Source organism: Pholcus phalangioides, unplaced genomic scaffold (genome assembly GCF_987345545.1).
Source record: "Pholcus phalangioides strain wild (caught in Gottingen) unplaced genomic scaffold, Ppha-v1.0 ptg000021l_1, whole genome shotgun sequence".
Taxonomy (NCBI): Eukaryota; Metazoa; Arthropoda; class Arachnida; order Araneae; family Pholcidae; genus Pholcus; species Pholcus phalangioides.
In genome coordinates, this window is record NW_028301614.1 from 8,424,771 (window position 1) to 8,444,251 (window position 19,481).

Below are 19,481 nucleotides of genomic sequence, written 5' to 3' on the forward strand. Positions count from 1 at the left end.
AATCATGAGAATAAAAACATGAACGTCCTTCCTCATGAAAAAGAAAATTAATGGTACGATACGTACCATTTGTTTTTTTCCTTCGAGGCATTTGACATCACAATACTGAAGTTAAATTGTTAACACTTTTTTTTGTCTGTGCAATTCTAATATAATAAAAGCCAATAATTTCAGATTCGATGTCGTTTCGGTGTGAATAAAACTTTTTATTCCTAAAAGAACAGCAATTATTTTTGTTTGTTATTTTTTCTTTCACGAGTTTTTTTATTTCGTTACGTTTTATTCGTTTTTTCTCTGATGATAGTCAATGAGTGTTTTCTACATTTAACTTATAGCTTTTCATAGTCTTCTATCTGTATTACTGCTTATTTCTCGAGCGCGAGAGCGCGCGTGTGTGTGTGTGCCGGCGTGCGTGCGCGCGCGCGCGCTACCTACGAAATACGTAATATTTTTTGGCCTTGTGTGTGACATTTCCATTATTTTTTTTTTTTTGTTTTTTTTTTTTCAACGTTACTTTTCCTCCTTTTGGCAATAAAATCGTGCATTAAATTACCCCCCTCCCCCACCTCTGGGGGGTTTTGATGACTTGGTTTTCCATCTATGATCTTTTCAGCTCTTCATTCTGTTTTCACTGGAAAGTCCTAGAACGTTTTCTTCTATTCAATCAGAAACTACGTATTCTCTTCATTTCGAGGTGGCTTATTTTCCCTTCTTTCTATGTCTCTTCTTTAGAGTACTTTTTTTTTTTCGTGAAAAGTCTTTGTTAATATTTCCTCTTGTAACACCAATGCTTTTGCTTTTTTATTACGTTCCGTATCCATAGCAATGCACATCACAAACTGAGTTATTTCGACATTTTTGTGTTGTGTAAGACAATAGTAGAAACTACAATACCATTCTTGTATGCAGTTCAGAACAGTTTGAAGACAGTCGTTATCATAAAACTATTAGATTTCAGTAAATCACGAGTTGTATGATTGGTGTGATTTCGTATGCAAAAGCGTTTAGTAAATTTTTATATTTTCAAACAAAATCACTATAGTGTGTTGATGTTTTAGACCACAGTGATTCCCAACGTGGGCGTTAACGCTCCCTGGAGGGCGATGGAGTGTTCCGGCTGGGGGGGGTGCGGTGGAAGCTACAAGTATAACATAGGATCCTGATTAGATTACGTTGGGGGGCGATGGGAGAAAAAAATTTCTGAAGAAGGGGGCGATGGAGCTAAAAAGGTTAGGAAACTATGTTTTAGACAGTCAAGGTCAAATATGTGAACAAAGAATCATGCGATTGCTAGATTTTAGAGTGATCGCATTGAAATACAGTTGAATCCCGTTTTAATGAATACCGCTATAGAGCGACATCATGTTCCATTGCAATTTTTGCTCCCCTTGATGCTTACTAACAACCCTCTGAGTTTGTCGGTCCATTAACAGAACACCCTGTATATTCAATATCCATATTTTTTGTGGGCATATTTTCTGAGCCACCTCGTTGAGCATTTTGTCTGTTGTGGTCTTTGTATTTGTAAGTAACTTTCCCGATGTGGAAGTAAATCACACAAGGCGACAAAATTGTCGGAGAAAAATATCGCTATCGCAGGTATTGAAAGCCGAGGGGTCAGTGCACCAGCCTCTCAATGACTATTAAAAAATGCTAAATCTCGAACGCTACCGTTCGGAATCGGCAATTACTGTTTGGTCCTTGTCTAATTAGCCCTCATGTGCTGAAGATGAAGTTGGTGTGACAAAATGATTAGATGATTAAAAAATTAATCATCCTTAACCCGCCCTAAAAGTTCTAGTTAAGGAATTTGCTGCTTTGTCTCTTCTGAGGCCAACCAAAAATTTCCTCGTTAAGTGCAATATTGGCTGAGATATTGGAGTTCGAAAAATTGCTGAAAAAAAAGGAAAAGAACAGTGTAATCTGTTAGTTCATGCTGTTTTTTCCACCTTTTCTCTCATTTTTAGATTCAAACATCTCAATGAATAGAGTGTACAAAAAAACGTGAAACTTTTTTGTTGTCTTCAGGGAAGACAGGGCACCAACTTTTTCTCTATTTGGGCCCTTTAGGACAGGATGACCCCCAAATAAAAAGTTAATTCCTTTTATTTCAATAACTGTACAGCCTCTTGCAATATGAATAGCGTATTTGAAGTCTACACGTTATCTGAATGCTTTTTTTAATTAGAATTATGCTTCTGGGATCAACGGTTAACAAGTGACTTGTGGTGTGATGAATAAACGCCAAGACTCTGTCACCGGACTTATCCCGTTGTCGAGATTTCTTCCAGTCCAGGTTCGTAACAGAACCGGATCGATGTTATCTACGGATGAAAAGAATTAGAATATCGGAAATTCTTGATTAATAAAGTATTTTACACAACAAACATTTTCATTAGCGATTATCATTTAAGTTGTTTGATGTATAGTTAATTAATCAAAATACTAACTAAAATTTGAATCGATGCCTACCATATTCATTTCTTCTATTACAGTGTTTCTTATCTGCGAAGAAAATACAGTTTTATGTATCATTCGCTGATGGCGCAAGGTATGAATAAACAAAAAATTCTTGAATAGTCTCTTCTTTCTGTCTTTCAAACCGAGTATAACCCTGGTTTACCGTCATGGGGCAATTTATTACTGATTTAGTTGCGCCGGAAATTGTGAGTGCATGTACCTAACAGTCTGTGTGCGTATCTAATGTTGTGTCCGATTTTTCAGTGCTGCCATCTATATTTTAAATTGTCAGTGAAGTGTAATGATCGAATATTTGTGCCGTTGTAGGCCTGTTGGTCTCCGTGGCGAGATTTTTTAGCAAGGAAGGAATCTGCAGCAAGGGAAGTTTCTAAATGCACCATGTATGGTTTATTGTTAAATGGGACTCTTATTTCCCCGTTTAGCGTCAGTTTTCAGCTGTTTATCGTCATTAAATCGTTATGTGAACTTAAATTGAAAAAAAAAAAACCCTGAGTTCAATTTGGAAAGACAAAGAAAAATGCATTTATTCATTTGATCAAAATACATCCCGTGTTTTATGCTAAGATATTCACCCGAATCGAATGAAGAAAGCATCTGGAGTTGCAGCATTTTTTTCGTAACTCTTTCTACCACGAAACCCTTCCCTTGTCGCGAATCTGCCGAGACGAAACAATTTCCGGAGGGAAAAGCTTGAACAAAGTCAAGTGTCCGCAAATTCCAAGCAAACAGCTGCGAACATGTTTCCTCTTTGTTTCGTTCTTTTGTAAAAGAAGCAACTGTTTCGGGCAAATACTTGCTGTAATTCGAGAACAAAAACAATGGAAAGAGAAACAGAAACCAATTCTTTGTTTTGAATTTTGTATATAAATGGTTCTATTACAGGAAGTAAATACAGTCGAGCCCGCTTATAACGAAATCGGATGCTACGAAGTAACGGATATGACGATTTTTTATCCCATCTCAGTCAATCTCCAGTACCATAATAATGTCAAAAAATATCGCTTATAACGAATTTTCATGTTTAAATGTCGAATATATAATACACATATTCCGACATGTACTAATTCGTTAGAAATTCTGTACGGCAGGGGGTTGCGCATTATCCGGCCAAGGGGTTCGATTCGTTGCACGAAACGTGTTCCGGTAAAAAAGTATCAAGAGTATAAAAAGCTGATAAAATATTTCCTTAATCAAAACCCATACCAGATATCACCAATAATCAGCAAAAAATTGTAAGAGATAAGTAAAAAACTTCCAATTATCCCCGAAACATTGTCAACGATGAATAAAGTTGTCAATTACGTCAATTACAGCCAAAAAATTTGTCAAAGGTAAGGAACGTTCCCAACTATTGCTAAAACTGTTGAAAAATCGTTAATGGTGGGAAATAAAGTGCTACTGCAAGTCACCCTGTAATTCACCAAAAAAAACTATGTTTGACAAATATTTATGATGAATACATTCATACGACAATAATTAAATTGTGTTAATTAGTTATAATTTAAGTTATAATTAAGGACCTTAGACCTTGATTTTTCAAGTAAGCTTAGTTGAAAATACGGGACATTTTATAAAATAAAGAATAACGGTCAAAATAAAGAATAAACATTCAGCAGAGACACACATGGCAATCACAACCGAGTCGACATTCAAATGCTACACTGTTGCCATTCCGTGACTCGTTATACTACTAATTACTATAATAAATGAATAACATCTTCAACAGTGGGTATCTCGTAAAGTTCGGTCATATGGTCACCCTATATGTATACTTGTTTCTGGCCTCTGAGTAACGAAAATACCTTATATCTAGACCGCGGACTGAAAAAATTGTGCACCCCCTGCCGTAGAGGAATATGTACGAGATTGCATGTGTTTATTAGTAAAAAGTAGTTAAGTGTTAGTAGTCTTTGTGATCCTCAGGACCATTGAAATGTGTGTAGAAGTCCAACGAACCGCTTTCAGCCGCCAAACTTTTGCCATACACAGCTCCTTCGCTGCAGTCAAAGTTTACCCGCGTGGCCCTAAAGTACCTTAATTTCCTACATGCTCGAAATTTCCTACATGTGTAAGCGAAAGAGGGTTCTCATACTAGGGGATTTCAATTACCCATGTATTGATTGGAAGAACCTTTCATCTGGAAATCAGTGTGAAAGAGACTTTCGTAAGTTGGTGCTCGAAAATTTTTTGTATCAGCATGTATCAGAAGCCACTAGGGGTACTGCTATTTTGGATTTAGTTCTTACTAGTTCTAAGGATCTAGTTGAACATGTTTCGGTGGGGGAAGAGTTTTCTTCCAGTGATCATCGTATCGTCAGATTTCACTGTAACTTTTCCTCGGGTAAGGTTGATAACAAAAGACTGGTTCCTTGTTTTCGGAGAACTAACTTTGATGTTTTGCGAAGAAGGTTAGCGGAAGTTTTCAAAGACCGGTTGGAATCAGTAGGGGTGGTAAGTCAATGGGAAGAATTTAGTACGAAGCTGTCCTCTGTTTTGCACGACGTCATACCCTTTGTTCGAAAAAAGCGTGTTTGTACATCGCACCCTCTATGGTTCACGGATAGAGTGTGGAACCTTTATCTTGAAAAGAAAAGAGCATTCAGAGAGTATAAAAGTGGACGAGGTGACCTATCATTGTTTACTGATAAAAGAAGATAACATTGGCTCTGACCCAAAATCATTTTTTCGATACGTCAATAATGGATGTAAGGAGACAGTTGGCCCCTTCTCGATAGGAGGTTCTAGGGTTGAGAGCAATGTAGGCATGTGTAGTGCTTTCAATGACTTTTTCGCGTCGGTTTTTAATGGAGATAATGATATTCGATATACGGGTGTTGCATGGGGTAATAAAACCCTTAACGATATTCAAGTAGAAGATGTCGAGTTCCTAAATCTTCTAAGAAATGTATGTGCAAACAAAGCATCAGGACCAGATGATATCTATCCCAGAGTCCTCAGGGAATGTGCTAATGATTTGTTGGGGCCAGTCGTACAGATATACAGGAGTAGTGTTGCTGAGGGTATCGTCCCAAGAGATTGGAAACGTGCTAACGTTGTTCCGATATTTAAGAAGGGTAGTAGAGAAGCGGTGTGAAATTATCGTCCAGTGAATTTGACGAGTTCCCTCTCGAAAATTTTGGAAATTATCATCAAAAGTCAGTTTGTGAAGTGGAGAGACGAGAATAATGTATTGTCGGATAATCATCATGGGTTCAGGAAGGGGAAGTCATGTGTAACTAACCTCCTTTGCTTCTATGATCACGTGACTAAGGCTTTCGGTAAGAGCAAAAATGTCGACGTTGTTTACCTTGATTTCCAGAAGGCATTCGATCGGGTCCAACATGGCAAACTCTTGAAGCGTTTACACGAGACTGGAATAGGGGGCAACTTGCTGAATTGGATAAAATCGTGGTTAAGAGATAGGTCGCAACGAGTTATGGTGAACGGGGAATTCTCTGGTTGGACAGACGTCACAAGTGGAGTTCCTCAGGGAAGTGTCCTTGGCCTCATACTTTTTTCCACTTTTTATCGACAAACTCGATCAGGGTATCGATGGGATTACCAGCAAATTCGCAGATGATGTGAAGCTAATGGGGGTAGTCGGGAATGAAAGCGATAGGGAGTTGCTCCAGACCAACTTAAACAGGATTGCAGCATGGGCAAATGAATGGAGCATGTCGTTTAGCGTAGATAAGTGTATGGTCGCTCATTTTGGTTCGAACAACCCACGGTTCTCTTACGAGTTGAATGGTGTCACTATCCCGGGTGCTACTAGGGTCACCGATTTGGGAATTCTCATTGACGAGCGACTTAAGTTTTCTGAACATTGTTCAGCGGTTGTCAAAAAAGCGAATAGAATGCTTGGTCTCATTTTCAAAAAGGTCTCTTCGCGTTCTCCTAAAGTCATTCTTCCACTTTTTCGAGGCTTAGTTCGTCCTGGACTGGAGTATGCTGTAAGGTTTTGGAGACCATACCTACAGAGGGACATAGACTTGGTTGAAGGGGTGCAGAGAAGAGCTACGCGTGTCCTTATTGGCACACAGGGCTTGAGTTATGAAGAGAGACTTCATTTTTTGAATATGTTTACATTGGATGAACGCAGGTGTCGAGGAGATATGATCGAAGTGCTTAAAATTTTCAATGGGATGAATAGGATGGGCCATGAACTTTTAGTACACCACCAATCGACTGCTTTTACAAGAGGACACCAGTATCGATTGGTGAGGGACAATGCAAGGCTATGTATCGCTTGGAATTTTTCTCGAATAGGGTTGTTAATAAATGGAATAGCTTACCCCCGGAGGTAGTAAACTGTAACACAATTGACACGTTTAAAAAGAAATACGATAAACATGTTGGGGTAAATCGAGAAGCTATCCATTCTTAGAATATTGCATTTTTAATTGGTTGCTGTATTTTTGAAATATATGACATCCATATTTTTATGGGCGTCTTTTTCTCAGCCACCTCGTTGGGAATTTTGCCTGTTGTGGCGTTGTATTTGTATTTGTATTAATAAAGAGTCACTTCAAAGGTTGGCGTCACCTCTGGTAGCCACGAAGCTTTGGCAACTTTGAGAACCACTGACTTGCAGTAGGCCTTACAGCCGCTTTGGTGGTTGAGTGGTTATAGCGACGGACTCGTATCGGTACAATTACTCATTCATTACACTTCACTGTCTGTGTGAATTGAGAAAAAACTTATATTTTAAAAATATTCATTGCAGATGGCAGTACTACACGAAACAAGCATTACACAGAAACAAACTTAACGGAAGGTTCACTATACATACACACACATTCCAACATGTAACAATTCGTTAAAAATTCCGCAGAGGAATATGGACGAGGTGCATGTCTGGTTTATTAGTAGTAGTAGGCCTCACATGGTCTCAAACCTATGTGAATATCGTTAATATTTGTTGCATACGTGAACAATTTCCATTTTGATCGTAGTTAAATTTTCAAATCAGTTCGAAGACCCATCATCGCGGTTCATAGGTTGAAAAACGATGTTTCGAGTGGATTTTTCTCATTCAACTCGAATATTTAATCGTGCATCGTTATAACTAGAGCCCGGATTATATGCATTTGCATATTTTGCCCTTTTTTAGCATTAATGCTGTAAATGCATAAAATCAAAGAATTTTCAGAATAAGTGCATATTTTTGAAGTGCATTAAATATGCGTAATTACTTTTTTATGATCTTTCAAATACATATTGCTAATAATACAGTAAAACCTCTCTTTTGCGTTCACTGACGGGATAAAAAATTCGTTCGTAAAAAAGGGGTGGCCGTTGATCAGGGATTTGAAATGAATACTTCTGTTATACAAGGGGAAAATATTATTTGGCTATAAAAGAAGGGTGACCGCATCTGAGGAGGCGTCCGTTGCGTTTTCACTGTATTTTTATAACATCGGTTTTTCTCTGCCGCAGGTGGAATTTAGTGAATTAATAGAGATTATTTATAGAGACATATTTTTTCCAAACATCAAGCGTTCTGTTATTAAGGCTATTTCTAGAGCTATGCCAAAAGCGTTCAATTTTTTTAGAAATAGTGTGGAAATTCTTTTCTTCCTGGTATTTCGTTACTGAGCACAGCTACAATAAACTAGAAATTAAAAACGCCTAAATAAAAAATATGTAGAAGGTTTTTGCATATGCAGGTAAATGCGGGGAATTTTTTTTTTTTTGTAAATGAATATGCACTAAGAAATAGAAAATATTCATTTTAAAAACATAGCTGCTTGTTTTGCATAGTGATTTTTTTAAATGCATGTTTTCTCATTTTTGATAATTTTTAACTTTTTCATGATTTTTTAGTGTATATTTTTGGTTTCAATGCATATTTCGGCATTTTAAGTGCATATTTCGGCATTTTAAGTGCATATTTTGGTATTTTGAGTGCATATTTTGGTATTTTTAAGTGCATATTTTGGTATTTTTAAGTGCATATTTTGGTATTTTTAGAGCATATTTCGTCACTTTTTTAATGCATATAATCCGGGGTCTAGTTACAATGAATTGCATCAGATGTAGCGAATGTTTTCACCATCCTGTGCGACTTCATTATGCCCAGGCTCGGATATTATTTTTGAATAATTTACCTTCAAAAGTAGCACTCAAAGTTAATTCAAATGGCATACAAATACAATCAAAGATTTTTTTTCAATACTTTTAGTTTTTGTTTGCCTTAGGCATTTCATGGGCCTTTTATGTCCCATCTTGAGTGCGCCTTCGTTTGTCACAAAAACAGTTGTCATTCTAAAATGACCGATTGAAAATCTGAATAATCTATCGAAAATTTGTGATTAATCAATTACTTATTCTTATAACATTAATCAACAACAATCTTTAAGAAATTAATTAAACCTTTTATTCTATTTCCACCCCTAAATAATACTCATTTTCGGCTATACTCGCTTTTTGATACTTAGAACTGAAATATTTCGCAAACAAAATTGTTTACACACTATCTTTGAAGAGGAAAGTGGAATGAATTGATTTTTTATGTTTTTAAATTCATTTACTGTTAATGTAAATTAATTAATTTATGTTATTAAAATCATTTATGCTAGAAAAAATAACAATATTCATATACATTTCTGAAATTGCCATGTACACAGAAATAATGTTCAGCTACATCAAGCTTTCTTATAGAATCAAAGCCAAGATGCTGTTTTCAACTATCCTATATGCTATGTTCTGATGTCTTCATCATAAGCAAATTTTCTTGAAAAAAAACAGGATTTATATATACTTTTATTTTGTCTTTTTTTTATAAATGCTCGATTTCTCCTCTTTTTCTGGGAGAAAATGCTCCTTTTTCTCCCCTTCATTTCAAGACTTATTCAGCAAATATTATGCGAGATAGCGATGAATGTGCTACTAGTGCCATCTATTAGTCTTTAAATGGTAACGAAAAGAAACTTTCTGGTAATTCAGAATTCTAATCCCGGATAATGGGGAAATCTATAGAAATGAATTAGATATACAATATCATTACAGAAAAATATAATACTTGGTGGTGGAGTGTAGGATGAAGAGAATAATAATTGCTGCTAATTGTAATAAGAACTTGAGGAGCATGAATAATAAACCACACACAAGAAAGCAAATTTCAAAAATTTCAAATTCCCATTAAATGAAATATATATTTTTCAATCACAGTTACTTGGTTTCCACAGTACTCAAGAAATTTTTTTTCAGCTTTTAAATTAAAACAATTTATTTTATTAGACACATATCTCTCGTGGAGTACACCTGTTATAATTCAGATAATTAATTAATCCGTTAAAAGCTATGTTTAAGCCGAAGTCGCTCGTACCAGCGCCACCTATCAGCAGTTTTTGAGGGGTTTTTTTTCTGTCAAAAAAAAATCCGGTGACGAGTGATGCTAACCCTGCAAACCGTTTTTTATTTCGGTTATTTTTTCGGTTTTTATTCATTTTTAAAGTTTCTACGGACTTTTTTGCCCACCCTGTATAAGGGTAAAATATACAATTAGGCAAATTGTATATTTTACCCTAATTCTAATCTTATCTACGAACAGATAAAATGATTAGCAAACTTGAATAGTTTTATCTCGAATTGATGGGATTTTATAAATCTTTCTTGTCTTCAAAGATATTTCAGGTAAGACTCGGAAAGCATTGGTAACAAGTTCATTTACTTCCTTAGTTAGTTATGGTTAAGGCATTATATTTTTTTGAATTTTATATATATACTAGGGGGGCTCTGCCCCCCTGCCGCCTTTGGCTGCCAACCCCCCCCCCCCCACTTCTCTCCCGGACATATCTTGTTTATTTCGTCCCACTTCATCAGCGTGCTATGGAAAAGGGGAAAGGGACGTGTGAAAGCACCAGCCTACTGAAGAAGCGAATTTTAATGAAAATAATAATAAAGCAACAAAAAACAAATGAGATTCATCAAGTATCCCCAGAAAACTTCCCCATGGGGGTCCCCAGATTCAATTCGCTGAATTTCAGTGGGGCCCCACACTGGATATATCTTGGGCTACCGATGTGTTGCAAATTTTACAATGTTAAACCACAAAAATCAATGAGATACATTCAGGGGCACCGAATTACAACCTGCCAACATTTCCATGAAGCCCTGACCTGCAAGCTTGTCGGACACCCCCCTGTGAGAATTTTTCATTTTTATCAATTTTACAACGAATAAAATCCAGGGCCCCACATCCAGTAGCGGGGACACAATACGCAGATTTTTAGTGGGGCCCCAGACTGGCTATATCTCGGGTTTTGGCTGTGGCAAATTCTACAACAGAAAAGAATGAGATTCATCCAGGGCCCCCAAAATCAAACCTGTAAACATGGGGCCCCCGACTTGGAAGCTTGTCGGTCATCCCCCGGTGCGAGTGCCATGAAAAATTTTCATTTGTATTCGTTTTAACAACGAATAAAATCCAGGGCCCCAAAATTAAACCTGTAAACATGGGGCCCCCGACTTGGAAGCTTGTCGGTCATCCCCCGGTGCGAGTGCCATGAAAAATTTTCATTTGTATTCGTTTTACCAACGAATAAAATCCAGGGCCCCCAAACAATTACCCGGGACACCAATTCGCATACTTTTGGTGGGGACCCAGACTGGCTTTATCTCGGGGTTCCGCTGTTGCAAATTCTACAACAGAAAAGAATGAGATTCATCCAGGGCCCCCAAAATGAAACCTGTAAACATGGGCCCCGACTTGGAAGCTTGTCGGTCATCCCCCGGAGCGAGTGCCATGAAAAATTTTCATTTGTATTCGTTTTACCAACGAATAAAATCCAGGGCCCCCAACCAATTACCCGGGACACCAATTCGCATACTTTTGGTGGGGCCCCAGACTGGCTTTATCTCGGGCTTCGGCTGTTGCAAATTCTACAACAGAAAAGAATGAGATTCATCCAGGGCCCCCAAAATGAAACCTGTAAACATGGGGCCCCCGACTTGGAAGCTTGTCGGTCATCCCCCGGTGCGAGTGCTATGAAAAATTTTCATTTGTATTCGTTTTACCAACAAATAAAATCCAGGGCACCCAAAATGAAACCTGTAAACATGGGCCCCCGACTTGGAAGCTTGTCGGTCATCCCCCAGTGCGAGTACCATGAAAAATTTTCATTTGTATTCGTTTTACCAACGAATAAAATCCAGGACCCCCCAACCAATTACCCGGGACACCAATTCGCATACTTTTGGTGGGGCCCCAGACTGCATATATCTTTTGCTTCCGCTATCGAAATTTTTCAACGTTAAAGCAGCAAGAAAACAATGAGATCCATCAAGGGCCCCTGGAAATGAGAACTTTTTACTTATACGTGAAATCTTCCCCGGGTACCCCGACCCTGTGTTGGGAGCACTGCTGTTGTGTGTGTATATTATACATATATATACCTCTCGGCATGGACCTCCCCCCCCCCCCCACAAAGGAAGGGCTGACAGAGGCCACAACGATTCTTATCACTTTTTGATTTTTCACACTATAAATTAATCACATATGGGCCCCTGAAAAGCTGGTTTGGGGGCTCGAAATCTAAATTCCAGCCTAAGGGCTCTGCTGTAGGATGTAGGAGCCTCTTGGTGCATGCACATAACATGGTCCCGATGGGTCAAATGGGTCCCGATATGTGAATATCGACCCAATATCGATATATGATATATGATATCATATCGATATATGAATATGAATGTACGATATATGAATGTGAATATCGATATATAAATCGAAACCGACTTCCGTAACAGATTTCCGTCACTCAAAAATTTCACCCACTTCCGTCACTCGGTTGCTTAGCAACAGGCCCTTTTCGAGTTTGTTTGTGATTTTATATTATAGAATAGATATAACTTTGAATCTATATACTGAATAAAATTAGTTACGTTTTTCATTGAATTTTTTGTCACATTTCCCTTGTTAAGAATAATTCTCTGTAAAATTGAAGATTCTCTTCAAAATATTTGTTTGTGATGTTGTTTTCATAGCATGTTTGCTAATACTGCACAGTAATCTCAAATCTGTTTTCTAGGTGCAGTAAAATTTGACTGTCTGGTCCCGTATTTACAGGGTGTATACTGTCCACTAGCATACAATAAGAAAGGCGTGGCGCTGTCTCTCCTGAGGCCGGAAAAAAACCATCATGTATCCAAGTGCAATATTCGCTTAGATATTTAAATTCAAAAATCTCAGAAACGTTATGAAAAAACAGCAAAACTAACGGGAAGCGCTCCTTTACTTCATTTATGCTGTTCCTTTCCCACCTTTTCTCCGATTTTTTTCTATTCCAATATCTCAACGAATATTGTACTTAGAAACTTGAAAGTTTTTTTGTTGGTCTCAGGGAAGACGGCGTAACAGCTTTCTAATTGGAAGTTAGAGGACAGGAGGGCAATATAAAAATTTTGATTTTTCTTTCACTCACTATATTTACTCTCAAAACTGGTACATGGTAATTTTTGAATGCCTTTTGAACATTTTTTAAACATAAACTATACTTCTTTGATGGACATTTGAAGAAATAAAAGCCACATTACCGTTTACAGGTCACCCTGTATATAAATACAAATGGCAAATACATGGTCAGAAAACCTATTATACCAGTATCTTCTGTACATGTAAAATTTTAGCAGCTCTCAAAAAATTACGCCAATAAAGAATCAGCTCTTTATAGATCAAGAAGTTGCTATTTTTGTGCTGAAAGGCTACAAAAAATGTACTTTTCTAAAATACAAAAACAATTGAGAAAAAAAACTGTTGCAATGTGTGTTTTTTTACTAATTATTTGCCGTATATATTTCAATATATACGGACCGTGGTCAAATTTTATTGCGCGTGGAAAACCCTGGATATGATATTCACTGCGCAGTATAATCATGGCAAATATAATAAGAATACAACATCACAGGCACATATTTTTTGTATTATTATTTCACAAATTCAAACATATATAATACACAGATACAAACATATACACAAATTCAAATATATTATACACAAATACAAACATGTAATATACTAATGCAAGCATATGATACACAAACACCAATATATAATAAACAAATAAATAAAAGTCCTTCCAGCAGGCCTAAAGGAATTAGTTATTAAATATTTTTAGCAACGCGACAGGGTTATTATATCTATTATATACGTGTTCAGATAAGTATTTTCCTTTGTGCATATTTTTGAATAAAGTTGAGAATCAAATTACTTAACGTGAAGGTTAATATAATATAATTATCATATATCCCATTTCTCTTTTTCATTATTTTACTCTTTACTTGTACTCTTCAATTGTTTTTATTCTTACAATACACATTATTCAAAATGGTTTCTTCATCTATGCTTCTCACGAAGTAAAGTGTTATATGATTTATGTTTTTATAACAGTCGAATTCTTTTATAACGAACTCCAAGAGTCCGGAGAAATCACTTCCTTATAAAGGAATTCCAGATTTTCGTATTTTGTTCCTATGTAAACTTATCTGGGGATTAAAAAAGTGTTCGTTAAACCGGGATTTTTTCGCTAAAACGGGATTCGTGTGTATTAATCAGTTGATTTTCAGTGTGAAAAATGTTTAATATCTTAGGGGAAGTTTACTCTATTTTTGCGTTTTTATCTTGTTTAATATCTTAATTTCAAAGAGAATCTTCAATTTTACGGGGAAATATTCTTAAAAAAGGGAAATGGGACTGAAACTTCAATGAAAAACATGAATAACTTCATTAATAATTCCGAGTTGTGTGTGGTGTTCACAAAAATATAATATGAACAACCCTAACCCTTACTAAATAAGTAAAGAAATAAACATTTTACTAACGCTTTCCGAGTCTTGGCTAAAATATCTTTGAAGACAATTTAAACTTCCAAAAGTTAGTTTTGAGCACTTAGTGAGAGACTCCCATTATAAATACTTGTACAACGAAAGAAAAATTTTGCTTTAGATTCTTACAATGCCTAACTGCCATGCTTTTCTGGAATGTTATAATGACTTCATTATAACATAAATGTTATAATGAAGTCATTATAACATTCAGTTATGTCTTTGAGAATAACATCAAACTATAATATTCTGTTTATATGATTATTGTTCACACTAATTTTTTTCTTTTGTGTGGCTGTGTAGTTTGTGCCTGAATGTGCTATTTTATATACCTCTGCATAGCATGCATTCTTTAGTCACAAAGATCAGATGATATAAAGGAAAATACCATTTTAGAAATGTATTTGACGAGTAAAAAATTGATATTATTCTTTTAAATATCACGAACAGAATGCTTCGATATTTTTTATTAATATGAACAACGCTGTGTTAGATTGATACAGTGACTAGCCTGTATCGAACATCGGAAATCCTGAAAAATACGTTGAAAAGTCAAACTAGTATATTGGTCTTCTGGCTATTATCTATCTATCTATATATATAAAATTGATTTTCTGTGTGTGTGTATGTTCTCTATACAAATCTACAATTTTAGATCAATCGTCGCCAAATTTTGCATATATACCAAATGGTACCCGACTTGAACGATAGGCTACTTTAGAATTTCGTCAGACCAGGGCAAATGCCCCAAATGGGCAAAAAACTGTCCGACAACAATGGTTTTTGGGCCTCAACAATCACTTTCCGAACGTTTACTTTGGTTACCGTGGTTCCCTAGCAATGCGTTTCAGACGTGTTTATGCCTTTATAATGGTTTGCCACATTCTCAATATACTCTCAGTAATGAGGCTTTTTGAATAGACGTCATAATCATCATCAGCATCGCTTTGAGAGTCAGGAAAAGGGTGATCCTCATAGAAATCAGTGCTAAAATTGTCGATTTTACTGTAGAAATGCGGAAATTAGTGGGATTTTTCGCCCCATCAATAATTTTAAAAATTTTATTGAATTCTCGATTTTTGAAATATTCAGTTCGCTTAGAATACGAAGCCCAGGAGATTAAATACGAAGTAATTAGCCAAACCTACCTATACTTTTGAGTTGGATATTCGAGCAATATCATTGATTTCATTTATATCTTCTCAAGTATGAAAATTAATGTCTCCATATTGTCTCGTTTGATATTTATTTGCATAAATTCATGTGGGGTTAGGATATTTTAAAATTAGTTATGAGCCCGTGAAAAGTGCATCGAAAATATTCCACAGCTTTAACTAAGGATTTTTGGAAGCTGGAACAGGCAGATGGATAACTTGAAGTTCGGGGCGGGGGGATCGAAATACCTAGCACCCCTTAAAAAAAGAAAAATATATATTCATTTCTACGTTTCTGTGTAAATCTAGATTTGTTTATTTCATGAATCGTGCAGGTCGCCATATTGGTTAACTTGGACACGGTTTGTATGTCCCTCAAGAAAAATAGAGGGAGATAACACGTGATCCAAAAAAGCCTCATTGAAAAAAACCCGGGCAGCGCCGAGTATTATAGCTAGTTTCTAATAAAGATGATGATAATAATATAATTCGAGGTAAGTTTGTTATTCGTTTAAACTATTCCATATTTTCTTATGTATGCATCATTTTTCAGGTGCATTGAAGCTTTATATTTCTTTTACTTTTGTTAGTGCCTTTTATTTTAGAGTTTATACGGTTTATTACATTGACGTACCCAACTAGGCAGAGAATTTATGATTATTCAGGCTAATTATATATACCAACAGGAATGGCGTTTTAACGTTTGCGGAGCGGCCGTTTCGATGAGAATTAGTAAAAGTTGGACCACGAAAATAAGTCGTACTAAGCGGGAAAACGTTATACAAGTGAAATTCACTTTATACTAAAGTTATCCTAAACGTGTGTTCTCCGAGTATTGATATTTCAAATCAGTAAACATAAACGTGTGTTCCATAATGACCGAGTAAAAAATTGAAAACAAGTCTCCTGGATTGGAATGCATCCAGAGTAGTACAAACTATGAATAATAACCAACGTAAGATATGATTCTTTATTCACTTCCTATATACCTCACTCGGGGACTTGTATGTGCAGTATTTCTCGACACCATGTACAACATGTTATCATGAATCGAAAATTATTTTTTCATTGCAACGGTTCCGTTACGGCATAGACGTGAACAGGGAAAGAGGTCATAAAGGGGATCTACTCCCTTCCCACTGATTAAATCAAAATATAAAAAAATAATGAAAAGCAAAGAAATATTTCGTTTAGAGTATAATTTAAAAACCAATATATTTCAGTCTAAAAATCTACTTTTTTATAAAAGTTCAGTAAATCAGAACTTCACTGGAAACGATTCTATATGATTTCTCTCTCTCTACCTTATCAACCTCTTTGACCACCACTCCTCCATTGATAGGTCCTATGTATGAATTAAAACCAAACTTTCGTCTATAACAGACACGGCGGGCCAAATTGAAACTTCCCACAAAGCCCGCGGGCCACGAACTCGTACAATTCAGTGGCATCTTAACAGAAGGGGCCAGTAAGGCCCCGAGTTCAACAGGGACAAAAATAATTGAAGACTTTTATTTATTCTGAAATTATTTCTCATATAAATTATCAATTTTGATTAGTTCCGAAAAAGTTTTTGATCAATTACTGATTAAATTAATTAATTCTGAGATTAATTCTATTCCGAAACCACTTTAAATGATCCTTTAATTATTTATTTATGAAATTCTGAAAAAAAAATTTATGTTCTTCCTCAATATATCTCTGGAAATCATTTCCTTCAATAATTATGCAATTATTCTTTTATCAAATGCTATCAAATATTACGAAATTATTTCTCTCATTGATTAATAAGTAATTTTTTCCCTAATTCAAAAATCATTTGTTTCAAAACTTCCAAAATTATTTCTTTCAATTTTTCTGAATCTTCATTAATTTTGAAACTATTTCTTTCATTTTAATTTGACGTTTTTCTCCCACGCACATCGACTTGTTCCGGAATTACTTTCATTTTATTCTTGAATTATTTTTCATTCATTCTAGAATTATTTCTCTCATGAATTCCGAAATTATTTATTTCATTTATTGTAGAATTAATCGTTTCCCAATGTTTACAACCATTTCCTGAAAATGATCGTTGGGCCATGACAAAAGCTCGGAGGACTAAATGTTGCCCGCGGGCCATACGTTGAAGGCACCCCCTGGTCTAGGACATTGCGTAGAGCCGAGAACGTTGATGCATGCCAACTCCATGGCTATAAAGTACTTAATTTACGTGATATCTATACAATTAACATTTTTAGGAAGCTGCAGCAAATTATGATCACAGGACAAGGGAACCTCGGATTGTTTGGGGAAGAATTTCTACAGCCATTCACATTTTCGATTTTCAAAAAACTTCTTAAACAATACTTATTTCAAATAGTCAATATTGAAAACTACTTTTGATTTCGTCCTCAAATTCACATTCGCTTCTTTGCTACAGATTGACTTCCCGCTCCAACTGGTTAATTTCTCATTTAAAATTCCCTTTTTGTCAACTCTGCTGTACTATTTCAAATCATATTATATAAATTTATGTTGATTTTTAGATTTTTTTATTATAAGTAATAAAGCAACCCCCCCCCCCCGCCTGTTGCATCATTATATTGTATTTTATATATAACTTATGTATTATATGTGTGTGTATATATTTTGATTTTTTTTTTCATTTTATCATGATTTTTTTTCTCTCCAAAATTACTAAACACTATAACTAGATGTTGTATTGTCAATTGTTAGTGTTTATAAATTAACTTCATTGTAGCAACCAGTGTGGGACCTAGGTGTCTCCTTGGTGGTTTTCATTAATCAAATGTAATATTTTTATTAACCTTATATTGATTTATAAATTGATCCGATTTGATTGGAATTTCTTTTCTCAGCAATCGGTATGTTCAAGCTTCTTACTTAGCCTTCAATACCTTCGACAAAGGAGAAAAAGAGAGCTACGGGGGGAACCCAAAGCACTTTATGTAGAGGAATGAGGAGAGAATGTTCCACTTAGCATCGATTTTCAGTTGATTTTTCATAAAATAAAGCAAAAAACCACAACTTGATAATGATGTTAAAACATTGTGAATCATCATTCACACAGGGTGGTCCAGAAGTCCTGGCCTGTTTTGAAAGAATCAAATAATCATATTTACTGAAGATAGAAACAAAAGGGCTTCAAGCATTTAAAACAGAAGGTTTCAAAATCTTTCTACTTGCTAATACAATTTGTATATGTGCACCTTCGGTGACGCGAAGCCTATATATCATTTTTCGACATGTTATTTATATCATGGGTGTTACAAAGATGGATGGAAGGGGGAAAAAACTATGAAACCATCTCTTTGAAGTGCTTTAAGCCTTTTGTCTCTCTTTTTTAACAGTCCTTTTTATTTATTTTTTTCACAACAGGTCCAAAAGTTCTAGACCACAGAGAATTTAATGCAAGTCCAGCTTTAAAAAATAGAAAAATTCAATTCAAAAGTTTTTCAGCAACACAGGCCAACACATAAATAAAATCAATAAATTATATTTCCAAAAAAAAAGTTTTAATTTTTATTTTCATCCATTTTGCTTCCATTCTTTTTACCATTCGTGTTACAAATAACTTGGCAAAAAATGCTATATGCTCCGCGTCAGAAAAGGTTCGCACGTAGCTGTTTTGTAAGTAAGTGAAAGAAAAAGCTTTGGAACCTTCTCTTTCAAATGCTTCAAATCATTTGCGTCTACCATCTTCAGCCGCTTTTTTCAATATATTTTTTTTAAAACAAGTAAAAAATTCTGGACCACACTGTATAAGAAAATTAACCCGTGTCATCGAGTGGGGATTAAGGAATAAAATGCTTTGACTTTGTCTTCTTCAAGTCGAAAGTGAAAATTCACTCTGTGCCCGTAGATGTTATTATTCGCAGGCTTATATTTTTAATTAAATTTATATTCACATAACGGCAAAAAAAAGTGCAAAAGCAATTTGCTTGTAAAACATTTTCACTGAAGTGAAATAAATTCTGAAAAGAAGCCAATGCTAAAGAACTAATATTCGTAGCTGTGTAA

At 35.6% G+C, this 19,481-nt stretch overlaps 1 long non-coding RNA gene across 1 annotated transcript in view; it reads left to right on the top strand.

Moving 5' to 3' along the window:
• Positions 1–19,481, top strand: part of LOC149070565 (uncharacterized) — a 48,534-nt gene that overhangs the window by 2,056 nt on the left and 26,997 nt on the right. The window contains exon 2 of the long non-coding RNA XR_016195029.1: positions 2,496–2,551. This is a non-coding gene — a long non-coding RNA (uncharacterized LOC149070565). The remainder of the gene's footprint in view (positions 1–2,495; positions 2,552–19,481) is intronic.